The sequence below is a fragment of the Pelodiscus sinensis genome, chromosome 4, assembly GCF_049634645.1.
Source record: "Pelodiscus sinensis isolate JC-2024 chromosome 4, ASM4963464v1, whole genome shotgun sequence".
NCBI classification, from domain to species: Eukaryota; Metazoa; Chordata; order Testudines; family Trionychidae; genus Pelodiscus; species Pelodiscus sinensis.
Window position 1 is genome coordinate 108,894,540 of NC_134714.1, and position 16,198 is coordinate 108,910,737.

The 16,198-nt window shown below is 46.5% G+C and overlaps 1 protein-coding gene across 1 annotated transcript in view; it reads right to left on the reverse strand.

The window, feature by feature from the left end:
- RRAS2 (RAS related 2) overlaps window positions 1-16,198 on the reverse strand; it is a 99,490-nt gene that overhangs the window by 68,695 nt on the left and 14,597 nt on the right. The gene's annotated exons all lie outside the window — the stretch shown is intronic.

The window sequence follows — 16,198 nt, forward strand, 5'->3', positions numbered from 1 at the left end:
TATTGCACTGATCTGGAAAGGTCAGCGGTGAAATACATCAAACAGCAGGACAAAAAACTTGATAGCTTTGTAAGTGTGACATTTTTTAGCCCCTTCCAGTTATGTTTGATTACAATTCAATTGTCAGCTGCACAGATACTCCCCCAGAACAGCTTTATTTAAAGCTCACCATTGATACAAAACACAGGAAGACACACTGGTAACTTCACTGTGACCAAAGCTTTTGACAGTTTAATAGTGTAGCTCACAGAACCTGAAATACTGTAATGATATGGATAGTTAGTATACAAGATGAGAACTAAAAGAAAACAAACCTTAGGCTATGTCTACACTGGCAGGTTCTTGCACAAGAACTCTTTTGCGGAAGAGTTCTTCTGCAAAAACTCTTCCAGAAGAGACCATCTACACTGGCATGTTCTTTTGCACACGAGCACCCGTGCCAGTGTAAACGCTCTCTTGGGCAAGAAAGCTCTGATGGCCATTTTAACCATTGGGCTTTCTTGCACAAGAAATTCATGTTGCCTGTCTACACTGGCCTCTTGCGCAAGAACAGTTGCGCAAGAGGGCTTATTCCTGAGTGGGAGCATCAGAGCTCTTGCGCAAGAAGCTCTGATTTCATACATTAGAATGTCAGTGTACTTGCGCAAGAACTCATGACCAGTGTAGACAGGCAGCAAGTTTTTGCGCAAAAGCGCCTGCTTGTGCACAAGATCGCGCCAATGTAGACACAGCCTTAGAGTATTTGCTACTGTTAGCCTGTACTAAGCCTTGTCAGTGTATTACTAAATTTGTGATTTAAAAAAATTCACCCGGGGAGGGGAGAAATAAAATAGTTCCTGAAAGAGAGAGAAAGTTCAAGGTGACAACCATCTGAAGAATGCTATGGAATCTCAGGCAGTCAGACCACGGTGGGATAATATATATATTACTGTTACATTGCCCCAATTTATCTTGCAGGTCAATCTGTCAAGAAGAAAACTAAGTCAGAACACCTAAAAAAGCACATCCACTCTCTCTGCCAGGGTAACCAAGAAAAGAAAGGTTCTCTTCAATACCCAACATACCAACAGAGGAGAGGTCTACCCTGAAAGGAGAAGAGAGAGAAACCAACAGTATTAAAGAGCATTTGATTTCATTCACTCCCTTGCCTCCAAAAAGGACTGAAAATTGTCAGTCAGCAAGTTGGTTCTTTTTGTCATGGATATATGCAGCCTTGATTGACAGAGCCCCGTGTTCCAAGACTAGAAAAGGATCTTATCTCATTCAGGTCTCTAGTTGTGTTTTCTACCTGGACAATCTAGACCAGTGGTTTTCAGGCTATGGATCATCACCAAGTACTGAGTCATGGAATGTCAGGCACTGTGTCTTGTTGCTGCAGGCAGCAGCGGATATAGGGCAGAGCGAGCGGGGCAGCGGCCCCGTCCCTGCGCTTTAATAGGTCCCACACCAGCGGGGTCACTTTCTAGCTTTTGCCACTAGAGGGTGCCGCTGCCCACACCTCACAGGGAAGCCAAGAGATCCTAGGAGCGGGTAGGACCCAGGCAGAGAGATGCCGGAGCATGTGGGCAGCGCTCTCAGGGCCCTGTCCCAACAAGTGTCCCCCCAGCGTCTGCAGTTCTGTCTCTAAAGCAGTCCGGCCAGCCCACAGGCGCCCTGGGGAGGTCTCTGCTGGCAGGTGGGTACCATGACGCGCCTTTCCCCAGCTTCACAGACCCAGACACAAGACCAACTACTTGAAAGAGTAAAAAATAATAAAGCGGCAGCTTCTGTAGCCTGGCCCTGGGAGCGACTCTCCTAAGAGGCGCAGGAGCCTGCAATGCAGCGCTGTGCCTGGCCCCCACTCCACCCCACATCTCCTGCCCCCCCCCCCCACCAGCTGCCAGAGTCCTCTGCCCCAGCATGGGAAGGAGTGGTCTCGGTGTGGGGGAACCCCGTGAGCCCCACACTAGCTGGTCTGTGGCTGGGCGGGGGCTGGGCATCAGGGGCTGTTCCATTCCTGCCCCTGGCACCCAGTCATAGAGCAATGCACCGGAGCAGCCGGGCACCGGGGGCCCACACAGCTGCCTTGATGCAGATACAGGGTGACTGAGCCACGCGGTTGCCCCCAACCAGAAGGGAGCCAGTCCACAAGCTGAGCAGCATCAGGCTGGCAGAGCAGTCTGCTCTGGCCACTCCTGGGGGTGGGGGCTACAGTGGCAGGTTCGTTTGCTGTGTCCAAGTTCCCTTTCTTGGCAGGGGGCAGTCGGGGCAGCCTCTATGGCCCCTCCTCTGACCCTGCATGGAGCCTGAGGTGCCGTTTTCTTTCCCTCCAGCTGCTCTGCAGGCTCCTGAGAGGCTGCTGGCTCAGACACAGCAGCCAGCCCCTTCTAAACCATGTCAGGATTTCCCTGCTCCCCGGGCGCCTCGCTGCTCCAGTGCCTGGGGCTGGAGAAGGTGGGCAGAAGCCTTTTCCCACCGGCTGTTAGAGACCCAGCTGCCAAAAGAGCTAGACAGCTATAACAGACTTAAATACGAATGAAAATGTTTAATTATTAATGCAGAATTTTGTTAATGAATTACAATATAATTTAAAAAATCCGACTGAATTACGTTCCTATCAAATTTACCCAATTCACATGTAATATGAAAATAGCCTTCAATCTGCGCATTTGATGCCTTTTTTTATTTTTTCTCCAAAGGGGGGCCCTGCGAAATTGTGCTACCCTGGGCCCCGCAAAACTCTTATCCACCCCTGGCTGCAGGGTGATCAGGTGACCAGTGGGGGTGCTAAGGCAGCTGCCTGTCTTGACACTGCAGACTGCACTGTGTCCTAGAAGCAGCGGCAGCAGGCCTGGCTCCTAGGTAGGGGTGAGGGAGAGCGCACAGGGCACCACGCACTGTCCCTGACCTGAGCACTAGCTCCACACTCCCATTGGCTGGAAACCTGCTGCTGGCTGCTTCTAAGGTGCAGTATGGTCTGCAGTGTCAGGAGAGGCAGGAAGCTTGCCTTAACTCCCCTGCTGCACCACTGACCTGGAGCAGCTCAAAGTCAGTCCCTTCTGCCACAGTCCTGACCTTCCCACCCCAAAAGCTGGAACCCCATCCTACATTCCAAAGTTCTCATCCTCAGTCCCACCCCAGAGCCCCCACACTAGTGAAATTATGCTGGGTCATGGGCATCAACAATTTTCTTCAACTGAGTCATGAGAAAAAAAAGTTTGAAAACCAGACACCTAGATATTGCTTTGTGTGTGTGAAACTGAGCAATCCATAGCTCAGACTGCTAAGCTTCAGGGCAGGCCAGAAAAGTGTGATGTACACTTATTTTGTATTGTGTACTACATATTTTAGCTTATTCAGATTTATAAAAGTCATTAGGCACCTATTCTATAAATACAAAAATTAACAAAATATGCAGTGAACTACAATTGTAGTATCTACTTTGGAAAAGCCTAGGGTTTTGTGGCTAACTGACAGCTGCTATCATCACTGACAAATAATTGTATGAGCCTGGACATTGCCCTCAAGTGATAATCCTACTAAACAATAGTCAGGACTGTATGGTAACAACAAATACTGGAATAAATCTTTTGCTCACACATAGGCCTCATCAGTCAGTGTCTTGGGAAACAAAACTGAATTCACTCAACACTTCAGTAATTTGGACATTGTGTTTACTTGACAAATGACAGAACTGACATTTCAAGGATCCTATTCTCACGTTAAGGCTTCCACAGGATGGCTGTATCCATAGTACACAATACCCAGTGTTAATCCATTGGTTAAAATGCTCTATAATAGCATGCCTTGAAAAAAAGCATATACCAAACAGGGTTTACCACTAGTCATTTCTAATACTTGGAAAGTTCATGATCAAATTAAAAATGAATGAGGATTTCCATGAATGGAACCATGGGAAGACTTTTCCACTCAAAGCTACTCTTTATGCAAGAAACTAGTCTAGACTAGGCGTTCTCAGCTTTTTCCCTTTTTGAGTCTCCCCCTCAACATCCTAAAAAACTTCAGGATGCAGTGAGGTCACAAGGCTGTCTCTCTGGGCCAGGGGTAGCCCCTTGTGCATAGCTGTAATTTCTATTAAGGGTATAGGAAGGGGCAAAGTCCAGTAAGGGTCAGGCCAGCTCTACACAATTTTGTTCAGGGAGGGAGTGCCACCTTCACACTGACTCACCTCAGCAGGTGGGTAACCCATCTATCTGAGGCTGTGCAACAGTGACTGCTTCCCACAGACTCAACTGATCCCAGAGTTGCCCAGGCAGCAGCTCTGACAAGCGGCATGAGTAGTCAAAGGGAGCTGGCAGCTGAGGAACAGCTGCAGCCCCAGGCACCAGCAGCAGGTAGGTGGATACCACAGTGGCCCTGTAATGGTTTCCCTCCTCTCTCATGCTTTATTAAATTGACTTAAGGACACAAATAAGCACAACTCTAAGATGCTTTGGACAGAATACCTCATGTAAGCTATCAATTTTAATATCAGTCTGCTGGGTGTGTAAGTCTTATTTTGGAGTATGTATCACTCTTGCATGTAAAGTTAGAGATATGGAGTATGAAATGGTTTACGGTTTGAAATGTGCAAATGGAAGCCATCAAGGGTGCTTCCTTCAATGTCTGGTTGATCACTTATAAACAGCCTCCTTTGACCTTTAAGTCTAAGCCAGGTGTGGACAATAATATTTTATCAGGGCACACTTCAGAAATTTTGGAAGTGGTCCAGGGCTGCTCTGTAAGGGGCAGGGCCTCAGACAGAAGAGGCAGGACCAGGACACTTCCTTGCTTCCCCACCCACAGACCATGATTTTCTCTCCCCACTCGCCCCCAGAGATTCCCCCTAGGCCAGTGGTCTCCAACCTTTTTACACCCAAGATCACTTTTGAAAATCTCAGAACAGGAGAGGATCTACCACCCCGCCCCTTAATTGAAGCCCCACCCCTTAATTGAAGCCCCACCCTGTCTATTCTCCTCCTGTCCATCACTTGCTATCACCAGCCCTTATTTACACACACTGATAAACAGTTTATTTTTAAATTATGCAATATATAAAATTAAAATCACATGTTTATAGTTATGAAATAAATGGTCTGTTTTTTATTCATGCTATTTAAATCTAAAATTAAGCATTTATAATTATACATTTTGTGAGGACAGTTCTGCGGCTGGGGGCAGGGGAGAGGGAACAGGGTGCTGGGAGGGCAGAGGACAGGTATCTGCAGCTAGGGACAGGGTGCCAGTGGGGACAGAGTTCGGGGAATGGGGACAGAGTTCTGTAGCTGGGGACAGGGGAGTAGGGTCTGGGGAGCAGGGAGTGCGGACAGGGGTGGGGTGCCAGTGGAGTCGGAGAGTCCTCTGCATCTGCCTCCTCCCAGGATTCTCCCTCCGCCCCCTAGAGGGAAGCCAGCACGTGCCTCCTCTGGGCCCGAATCCCCCTCTCTTCCCCCCCTCCCGCGGTGCAGGAAAACCCCCATGCGTGCCTGCCCCGGGGCCAACCCCTCCTCCCGCAGCAAGGCCAACCCCGACAGGCGCCTGCCCCAGGTCCAAACTCCCCTCCTGCGCCGTGGCGCAGCCAAATGCTCCCCTGCCCCCCCCCCCCCCCCGCCCATCTCCTCCCACAACGCGGCCAACCCCCACAGGTGCCTGGACCCAGGGCCAAGCCCCGCTCCTGCGGCGCGGCCCAGCCAACCCCCTCCCCTCCTGCAGTATGGCCAAACCCCGGGGCCAAATCCTGCTCCCACGGCGCAGGGAAACCCCTGTGCTCGACTCACCCCTCCAGCACCAGCAAGCCACCGCACTCCTCTAAGGTCAATGCCCCCTCCCCCAGCACACAACAGAGCTGTGGGAGAGGAGCAGTGCACACACTTCCAGAACCCCCGGAAGTGACACAGGCTTCAGACAGAACTTCCGTCCACCCCGCAGGAAGCCAGCACTACACTAGAGGTAGCTTCTCGGGGTGGGGGGGAATGGGATATGGGGTTGTCCGAACGCCTCGCGATCGACCAGTCGATTGTGATTGATGGGTTGGTGACCACAGCCCTAGGCACTCATGCCACTGGTGTTGGAGGAGACTGCATGCTCCCCATTCTGCCCCCAAGCCTTGATTGGCCTGTGGGCAGGGGAGCGGCAGGGCCTCCATAGGCCAGATCAACCCGCTTGGCAGGCTGGATCCGGTCCATGAAGGCTCTTTTGCTCACCCCTGGTCTAAGCAGTGGTTGGTCTTAGAAAGTCATGTGACACTTCCCCACCCCCCACCCCAGACTGGTAGGGTCTGGGCAGGTAATTTTCCATGGAAGTGAAGAATGTGAGAAAGAATTCCCTGGCCAAAAATAAGGTTATTTCAAATGCAGTTTTTCAGTTCTTTGTCTTTGGCTGGCATATCTCTCCCAAGGGAATGAAGTAGAGACCTCAGGGGGAAAAAGCTTCCCTGGCTTGGAGGTTTAGCTGGAATAAGAACAGTATTAGGGTAAGTTTGTGATGAGTGTTAGAACTAGCTATGCATTTTGTTATTTTAAATTTATCTACTCCCCTCTACCTGATTTTTGCAACCAATGTTCCCCTCTAAACTGTGCCCAGTCAGCTCCTTGGACAAAGGCCTAAGCCTTTGACTGGGCAGGACTGATGAATCACCTGTGATGCTAGGCTGCCCTGAAGCTTAGAGGGGACACTGCTTGCAATCACAGAAGTCCTACAGTTGGTACTTAATACAACCACTTAATTACTTACACTGGGCTTGATAGTAAGTGTTACCTAGAGGAGCAATCAGGGTGTACATCTTCCTTTCATTATTAAAGGGGGCTTACACCTATATAATTTGGCGTTTTGATCCCGAGGGGGAGAGGGTTCCCTGGAAACCGGGCCCAAAACTGCATTTTCCTTGGATCTGAAGAGTCTCTGTCTATTGTTCCTGGGGAGAGGGGGGCTCTGTGCCTTCCCTGAGGGAGACAGGAGGGATCTGGCCCAGCAGAACAGGGTGGTGAGAAGCCCCAGAGAGCAAAGAGGCGAGTGTCAATGGCTCTCAGCATTCTGGGAAGCACCCCAAGGGGTTTTCTGTGACCAAGGATCAGAGAGAGGCAGCAAGGGGTGAGGGTGAGAGCAGGAGCCGGTGTTGGGGCAGTCTGCTTAAAAGCCAGTTCCCCCCCAACACTGTCTTCGCGAATGGGTGGGCGGAGGAGGGGAAGCAGAAGTGCAGAAGGGGGACCAGGCACAAGCTGGGAATCAGTTGTCCCAGCTTGCACCCAAGTCCCAGATGCTGCACCTCTGCAGTTTCCCTCCTCAACTAATTTAGTCAATGGCAATTCAATTGACTCCTCCGTTAGCTGATAAATGCAATTTAACATACCTATCTGACTGCACCCTGTCACAGGCCCACCAACCAGAGAAGCAACAGCCCCACACTGCCTGTCTGTCAACCCACCTAGGACCTGCCCAGACAGCAGGGCCTAAGCAGAAATAGGGAAGAGTCTTTGAAGTGCCCCACTCTGTGTAAGTAACTGCTGTTTAGGAGGGCAACACCCTCATGCCCCCTCAACTCTGCCCAAAGTTCAAAGTTTCTGCCCCATTCTGCACCCAGTTTCAACTCTGTGGGGAGGGTGCCAGGACCCCATGGACCACCCCCCCCCCAAAGGGTGGCAGACCCCTGTTTGAGACCCTGGTCTATACCGCTGTACTAAAAGAGTTTAAGTGCAAATGTACATCCCATTGTCAGTGTTTCACTAAACAACTGTTCAGTCAGTATTCTCCAGCATGCACTAGTTCACTAAATCATACATCACTTTCTGTAAAAAAGTATCAATTCCTGCCATCTCCTTATGGCACCCAAAGAAAATAGCTGCAAGTGCGAACTACTGAATGAAAGCCCTCCTACATAGACTTAATTAATTCTGACAAAAACTCTATCTGCAGCTTACCATAAAGAATATTTCAGGTTTACAAGATCAATAAAGGGAGTCTTCTAAAAAAGTAACAGAAATGACTGCTCATGGCATTAAACCATATTATCACCTCCAACCACATATCTTGTTGCAATCTATTTATTTTCCCTATATTGTGACAACAATTATTTTAGCAGAAGATATTTAATAATCACTGCCGCCTCCATCTGCATATGGAGGGTTTCATATACCAGCAGTTATCGCTGCTCTACTTTTTCACCTTTTTATTCTGACAGATTAAATTAAGACCACAGTAGCCAGATTTAACAGCAGTCTAACTAGGGTTGCCAGATACTTTCACAAAAAATCCCACACATGGAGGAGAAAAAAGTTGTTGTGCCTTTAAATTCCACCGCGCCAATCACTACCACCACCAGACACGGCAAGGGGAAAATATCCCCACTGGCCTACCATCCAAGAAAAACAGAAAAAATTTATTTTATTTTTCACCTGACAGAAGACGCAATTACCGGACTGTCCAGGCAAAAACCACAGAGAGTTAAGTTTACTAGAAAGAACTGAAGTTAACCTTAGATCTTAGTATTCTGAGAAATTGCAAGATAACAGAAGTTTTCCACACTATACCATGCAGCATTGCAAGGATTTCTTTACATCTAAAAGAAGCTCCTGAATGAACTATCATTTTACCAGCTATGATTACAGTGTTTTCAGTAATAAATGTGAACTCAAGAGAGCTTCATGGGACAATTAGAACCATTAATACCAGAGCTTTGATTCTCAACTGAAACTGCCTCAACTGTCTCCCGTGTAGGGCTTGTCACAAGAACTACAGCGTTTATATATTTGGCTCACAGAAGAGTCCTTCCCAGTTGCTATGGTCAAAGGAGATGCCACCATTGGTATGCCTCTGGCATCCAGGTAGCTTTTACTAATTATCGACTACTGAAATTTTATTAAAAGGAGATCATAAAATCTTCCTAACAATAGTAAGGCATAGTTTTTCCTGTCCATCTAACTCTTGTCCAGACTCATGTCTCAGTTACTGAGAGGTTATTTTTGGCTCTTAAGAAATGAAAACTTGTTCTGCTCATGCCAAGTCAGAATGCTGCTGCAAAGATTATTGTCCCATCCCATGGCTTTAAGCATATCACCACCCTCTTTACAATCCGCATCTCCCTCTTCTCTATCACAGAAAATATAAGTTACCAATCCAAGGTTTTTCATGGCCTAGCCCCACCTATCATCTCTCATCCATTACTGAAATGTCAACTCTTGCCTCTGATTGGTCCATAACACCAACCTTCATCAAACAAGTTCCTCTCATGCTTTTCCAAAACATATCCTTCATGCCTAGAAAGAGCTCTCTAGAAACATCTGCAAAGCTATGCCAGAAGGATTTCTTGAGTAACTCTCCTTTGTTAGGATGCCTACAAAAAAATTGACAACTATGTTTAGGCAACCATATTGCCACTGAAACAAGAGCAGGAGATGACCCCAGGGGGGCTACTACGCTAACCAAGTTTGCCTCACTGTTTTAAGATTGTAGGCTCTTGGGAGAAAGGATTGTATTTCTCTCCATACGGTACACAGTGAGGTCCTGGCCCAGAACTAGCACTGTGGAGCACTACCGTGACAAGAATTGAACCACATACACAAGCTCTTGTGTGTATATATATATATACACATATTCTTTTTATCAGTGCTGAGATCTACAGCTTGCTCGCCTTGCACATTGTTAGGGAAGATTAAAGGCATTAAAATCTGTTTCCTCTTCACCTCTTAACTCATCTCCACACAAGGATGTTAGCGTATAGCAGAGTAAACAATTAACCGATAAGGCTAGGCTCCAGCTCCCCGTGCCTATCAGGTCCCACATACCTGCCTGCCCCCATACTGCCTCCTATAAAGGGCAGTCAGGAGCCAGGTTCCCACAGCACCAGCTCTGCTGTATCGCGCCTCCCCCATCACCCCACTGCAAAGGGGCGAGGGGAAGGAAAAAGGAAGGCTGCCAAAAAGCAGCCTCTCTCCATGGGGAGCTTGGACCCCCCCAGGGACAGGGGATGCTGCCATACCACGCTGCTGCCTCTATTGGAGGCAGCAGTGCAGGGCGTTCCCAGGAATGGGGTCAGAGCACACTGGCTGCCATCCCCATCTCCAGGGACTAGCAAATAGTTGTGTAACTGATAATAGTTCATGAGGTTACACAACTACTCAATTACATGATAGCTAACATCCCTACTGCACCCTGCTCCCATGCCATCTGAGGCTTTAGAAGCTTCACTGAGCTGTCCTGAGAGGTGCAAGGGCTTTTCCACTGAAGTTCTTCCACTGGATATAACCCAGCCTGAGCACGCCACAGGCCAAAGGTTCATCATAGCTGCTTCATGAGAGGGGACAGCACAACGTGCTGCGACATCAGCACTTAGCTCCTCCTTTTAAGATATATCTTACGTTAGAAAGGTTTAAACATGTTCACAGTCTAAACAGAGTTTTTTCAGGCAGTCTGTGTAGCCCGCAGCACAAAACATGAGCTATATTAGTCACTCAAGAAGTGAACTAGTAGAGGAAACACTAAAGTATTTTTTCATGAAAGTATTTTCAAGTTAGCTAAAGACTAATGCAGAGACCTTGCTTGTTCACAAGTTTAAAGACTTTCTGAAATGCATAAAGGCATTTTATTTCTGCACGTGATTACATGATTAATACAAAGTATGACATTCAAGCGTAGAGAATAGATAAAGTCAAGGGAACCAGCGCAGCTTAAGTAAACCTATTTTTGTTTTCTATTGCAAGTTTTTAAATGATAGAAAGATCAAATCAATGCTTTCACAGTTACGCTATCTGCCATCTCAGAACATTTTACAACTAGCCCAGCACTAAACTGAAACCACAGAGATGGCAGGAAGAACATGAGAAGAATACTGAGAGTGCACAACAGTGGTTGGGGAAAGGAGATTTTGTTAGACAATTGAAATAAAAAGCAGCCCGCAAGCAGAACAGGTAGGACTTCAGCTTTCAAGGTCAAATAATTTCACAGCCTCAGACTTTTAAACGGCTGACAAATAAAAACAAGCAGCCTCTGCATCTTATTTTCAATATTCTAAACAAAAAGAACCAAAAACACCTTTAAGCAGCATACCTACCTAGACAAAAACCACAGGTTCTTACTGTATAATGTTTGTCCTCTCCTCCTGTGCCATACCCTTTTTAATACTTGGCTCTCCTGGTGTTAGATGTGAAATCATTTTGGACTGTCATCTGTAAAGCAGTAGGATAGTGTCTCAAGTTATGCAACTGTTGGATAAGAGAATTAGGAATGTAACTTTAAAAGGTAGTTACTTTTACTTTACATGCTCCATTAATCAAGGCAAAATATGTAAAATCCAGCAAAACAAATGCTGCCCTTCTATACCTAAATTGCTCTTAAACCTAAAGCTGTTGAAGTATGACAGCAGGCAGCGTGACTATTATAGCCAAAAAAAATCAAGCTGAATTGTAGAGATAGAAGAAATGCTACCATTTGACTTTTCTGAGCAAGTTTAGTCCGTAAGCAAAGAAAATGGTTTGTCTTATCTGAATGCAAAGCTGCTTTAACAAGCAGGCATCACCATTAAAATTAATTTAATGACAGAGATATTGTTTATTCAAACAGTACGAGTGCTTCAGTAAATAAAATTGTCTTTTTGAGTAAGTATCACTAAGAAAGCTCAGGGAAAAGTGACATTAGATTCATTCAGACTTGAACTGCCTTTCTTTCTACACGAAAGCCAGGCCGGATACAGCTATCCTCAGATATTGTAAGCTAAACAATGTACTTAAAGTTCTGTACTTGATTTTTTTAACCACAAATACAGTGTCAAAAGAACTTTCTAGCACAGCTAGCTCGTTAGTTCTCAGAGTATTGTTTGTTGAGGCATAGGATCGTGGAAGCTCTTTACACAGGGCCAAATTCCACTTGAGGGCCTTAATAGATGTGTTTGTTCAACATCAATTGTAACAATCTCTCTGTAGTAATCTGATAAACTCCACACTTGCACTAAAGAGCCTAATTTATACAGGCCAGTGCAACTGCACAGAGCAGAACATCCACAGTCACTGCTTACGCTCTGCACCCTTCCCCCAATATTCCCAGCTGGTGAGCAGGGTCACAGTGCCAGCATTTAACTTGCTCAGCCCTGCCCTCCCCTATGGTGTTCCCAACTACATAGTGTCAGGGACTTGCCCCACTACTCCGCCCAGCCAACACTCCAGCCAGGGAGCAGGGTCAGGGCACAGAGGCTTCCAAGTCTCTGTACCCTAACTCCACTGCCTGTCAATGGCACTGGAGCAGAGCAACCCCCCGAGACCACTCCTCTGCCTGCCTCAGCTAGAGCACGGGGCAAAGATGGGCAAGCCCTTGCCCCCTAATGGGAGCAGAAAAGAGGAAGGGCTGGGGCAGGTGGACCTGGGTGCTGAGTGGGCTGCGCTGTAGCCCACCCATGGTTACATCCCTGGTTTGAAGTCCCAGTGTCCCTCCCTGCATGCAGTTACTCTGGAGAGTCCTGAGGGTAAAGAACTGTGTCCTCAAATGCAAGTATACAAGCTGTGGACCTACATACAGCTAGTTTGAACAAACCATCACTACTTTCAGCTGGCAATGCTCCAAGTTGCTAAAGGCTACACAAAAGTTGAAGTTTACACCCTGTATTCCAGATGACTGTAATAACACTCAGTACTGAAGCTATGAATGGGACACATCCAGCCCACTTAATTAGCTTCATTAACAGGTCCTACAATTGACAGGTACTTCTTTTGCGGTTACATCTTGGATTCTGTTATTTCCATTCTAACTCATCTGTTGAAGTGGGTGTTACCCATGAAAGCTAAGGATCCTATACATTTGTGTCAGTCTACAAGGTGTCACAGGACTACTCTCCGTTTTTGTTCAGTATTAATGATTATTGTGGGGTCTTTATTATAAAGGCACAACATGATCAGCCTACAATGCCAGTTTCTTAAGAATTGCAATTTCTGGTTGCCTGGGTTGTAACTCTGCTATTGTACAAAAGAAAAAAAAATGTTCATTCTGTGAATTCAAGTGTCAGGAATATGCCAGAACTGGCATGCCGCGCACATAGTCATAGCCTGAGAATCTGTGGCATCTCAGCCATCTGGATTTTGATGACTTATTTGAAGGACATGTTCCTAGTGGTTAGTGAAGCTGACTCAGAGGCTAGAAATTGCATGAAAGCCTCTGTAAAACTACTGAGTATACCATACTGAAGTTGCACAAAGCATTAGCCATCCAGAACCACCAAAACATTTAGTAAGTTACTCTAGTCAACTTGACTTTAAACTGAAAAATAACTGCCTCCCCTTCTCAATTTCAGCATAGGACCTCACCACAGATTCTATATTTTTTGTGTGCACACGTCCAACAGTCAACTCAGATCCAATCAGTTCTTGAATAACTTATTAAAGTAAGTGTTAGTTTGGTTGCAGTCACTAAGAATTGTACATTCTTCAAGTACACTTATCCTCAGAAAAGTGGTAACATAAGTAGTGACACCTTAACACCTGTTCACCATGTGTATGCAAGTCATATTCTTGTTTCACTGACAAATGTTTTAGTACCTCAGAACCAACAAAGCTATGGATGACAATACCCAATTCATTCTACTCACATAATGCATCAACAAAATGGTAAATTCAGTTCTAATTTCAAATCTGTATTTTTGGTGGTTATGGAAGCAAAAGAAAGAACACAGCTTGATTTGTATCTCTAGTGATTAGAATAATCTCACGTGTAAACAAGAAAATTAGAAGACAAGAAAATTATGTAGGACCCAAAGTCATTTTTGCTTTTACTTCTCTATACTCATTTTACTAAATTAAATTCATTTTGAAGTATTTTTACACATTCAGCATCCTTAATAATAGTTGCATTAACATGTTTTAAAATGTTAGTAGTATTGAATCAACCTGACCTGCATTAAGTTATCCAAACAATGCCATCTCAAAGTTTAAGTGACATTTACAAATGAGTGAATTCTTGTAAATCACCACAGTACACTCGATGCCAGATTACGTTCTTTTTGTGACAGAAAAGATTGTGAGAAAAACTGTGCCACTAACATTGTTACAATTGCTAGTATCGTAGAGGTGTTTTCTAAACTTGTAATATTTCAGACTAAATACTTTGTTTTGTAGAGTAGTTTGAAGTGTGCCTAGTAAAGCTTTAGTAGCACCGACAGAACATCAATACATTGGTTTATAATTAATGACTACAAATTGCTCAGTTTAAGCCAACTATAAAACTACAGAATTAAAACAAGTGGAAAGAATGGTTAAGTATTCACTAGGATCTATTTCTTTGAGCAAGGAAACATGGAATGTTACAGTGGGTTGAGTAAGAAGGGAATGTGGGGTATTTTGTGGAATTTGTGACAGGCCAGTGCATGACAGCTGGAGAAAAGCTATTGTGGCAACAGCTGTGTATGCTGAACAGCACCTCCTTCCCCCCGCCCCCCCCAAAAAAATCAAGTCACTAATTTCCAGCTATTTTAGTCAACCAAACTGCAACCTGTTAAGCTGCCCTCTTTGTTTCAATGAATCTGCCTGCTTACTTTTGGATCTCAGTGTCATCAGCTATGTACTGTATTTCTGAGGGGGAAAAAAGTCAGAAGAGCCATACAACTTCACTTGAGCACACTACCATTGAATGCTAGGGCACAAGTTCTCAACCAGGGTCTGCAAGCCCCTGAAGGTCTGTTTCTCAGAAGTTCCATGAGCCCCAGCACCCTCAGGATAGAAGGCCTGAGTCCATGGGCAGAGTTGGAGGGGCACACCAGGGACACTGCTCCAATAGAGCAGGGCAGTCCAAGGGCAGATCCACACCACCACACTCACTGAAGTCCTGCCCTCTGGTCAGATCAGAGATGAGGGGTCAAATCTGGGCAGTGTGGGGTATCTGCTGCTCCGACTGGTGCTACCAAGTGGGCAGCTACCCCTTAACTGCACCATGAATTACACCCATCACTATATACAATCTCGATCTACCTCGTTGCCATACCATAAGGGGCTTTCTTTTTTTTTTTTTTTTTTTTTTTTTTGAAGTGAGCTCTCCCCTTCATTTACAATTTTGGGCTGCAGGCCCTCCTCCCCAACCCAGACAGGCTGAGGCTACATCTACACTGCACCGTAGGTCAAAATAAGATATGCAATTTGTGCTATGCAAATTGCGTATCTTATTGTGATTGTATTTCAAAATAGCTTATTTTGTATCTTGGCAGTCTACACAGCTCCGAATTCCGAAATAACCCGCTATTCCAATGTCCTTTACTCCTCAGGGGTGTATGGGGTGTTCAGGGAGGGGTAGCACCTCTGATGTACGGGCATGTCGTGTCCTTTTAGGGCAGCTCGTCCACCTTTGGTCCCCACTTGTCACTCAACTCTCACCTGTGGCTCCTAGTAGCTGTAGCATGTGCAGCGGCCACACCCCGGGCAACAGCTTCGACAGGCTGGCTAAACCAGGTTGAGAGTAGCCGTCGGGTCATCGACCTTCGGTGAGATAGGGACTTGTCTATCCCGAGCATGTGAAGACAGACTCCGGCGGATCGAGCGGATGAGACCTACTAGAATAGGACCAACGGTCATGAAGGTGGTTTCTGCAAGCGATGTGGTACGCTAAGAGCACGGCAAGACATGAAAGATGCCCTGGTCAACCACTGCGCCCAGCCCATCTCCAACCGTCTCGACTTTAGTCCTGCCATTGGAGTAAGATGGAATCTGGGAAGAGAGAGTGAGGCTGACTATGCGCACCTCTCCCTCACTTTAATCCAATTCACGCGCAAGTCTTGACATCTCGACATCTCCTAAGTCCTGTGGCGACGGGCGAGCGACGAAGCAGCAGGTGTGGATACACTGGGAGCTGTAGCCGCGGACCTGCACACAGGCGGCTCAGGTCTAATGGTCGTCTTCTTGCTGGTGGAAGCAACAGCTGGATTCGGCGTCTACCTGAGTGACTGAGCAGCCCTCTTTAGGATTGCACTGCTCACCTCCGTAGTAAGAGGAAGGGGCTAGAAAAGGTGCCCTAAACATTGTTTGCTTCACAGAACCCTGGCCAGCTTACCGCGGCTGGAGGGGATCCCATCTCATGCGGTCGAACAATAAAATTTCGAACAAAATGCAAGGTGACACCACTCACTATTGGCACATGGAACGTACGCACGCTTCAGGACAACCCTTTAGCAGACCGCCCAGAAAGAAGAACAGCCCTGGTCGCCAGAGAGCTCACAAGATTTAACATCGATATTGCGGCACTGTGTGAAACTCGTCTA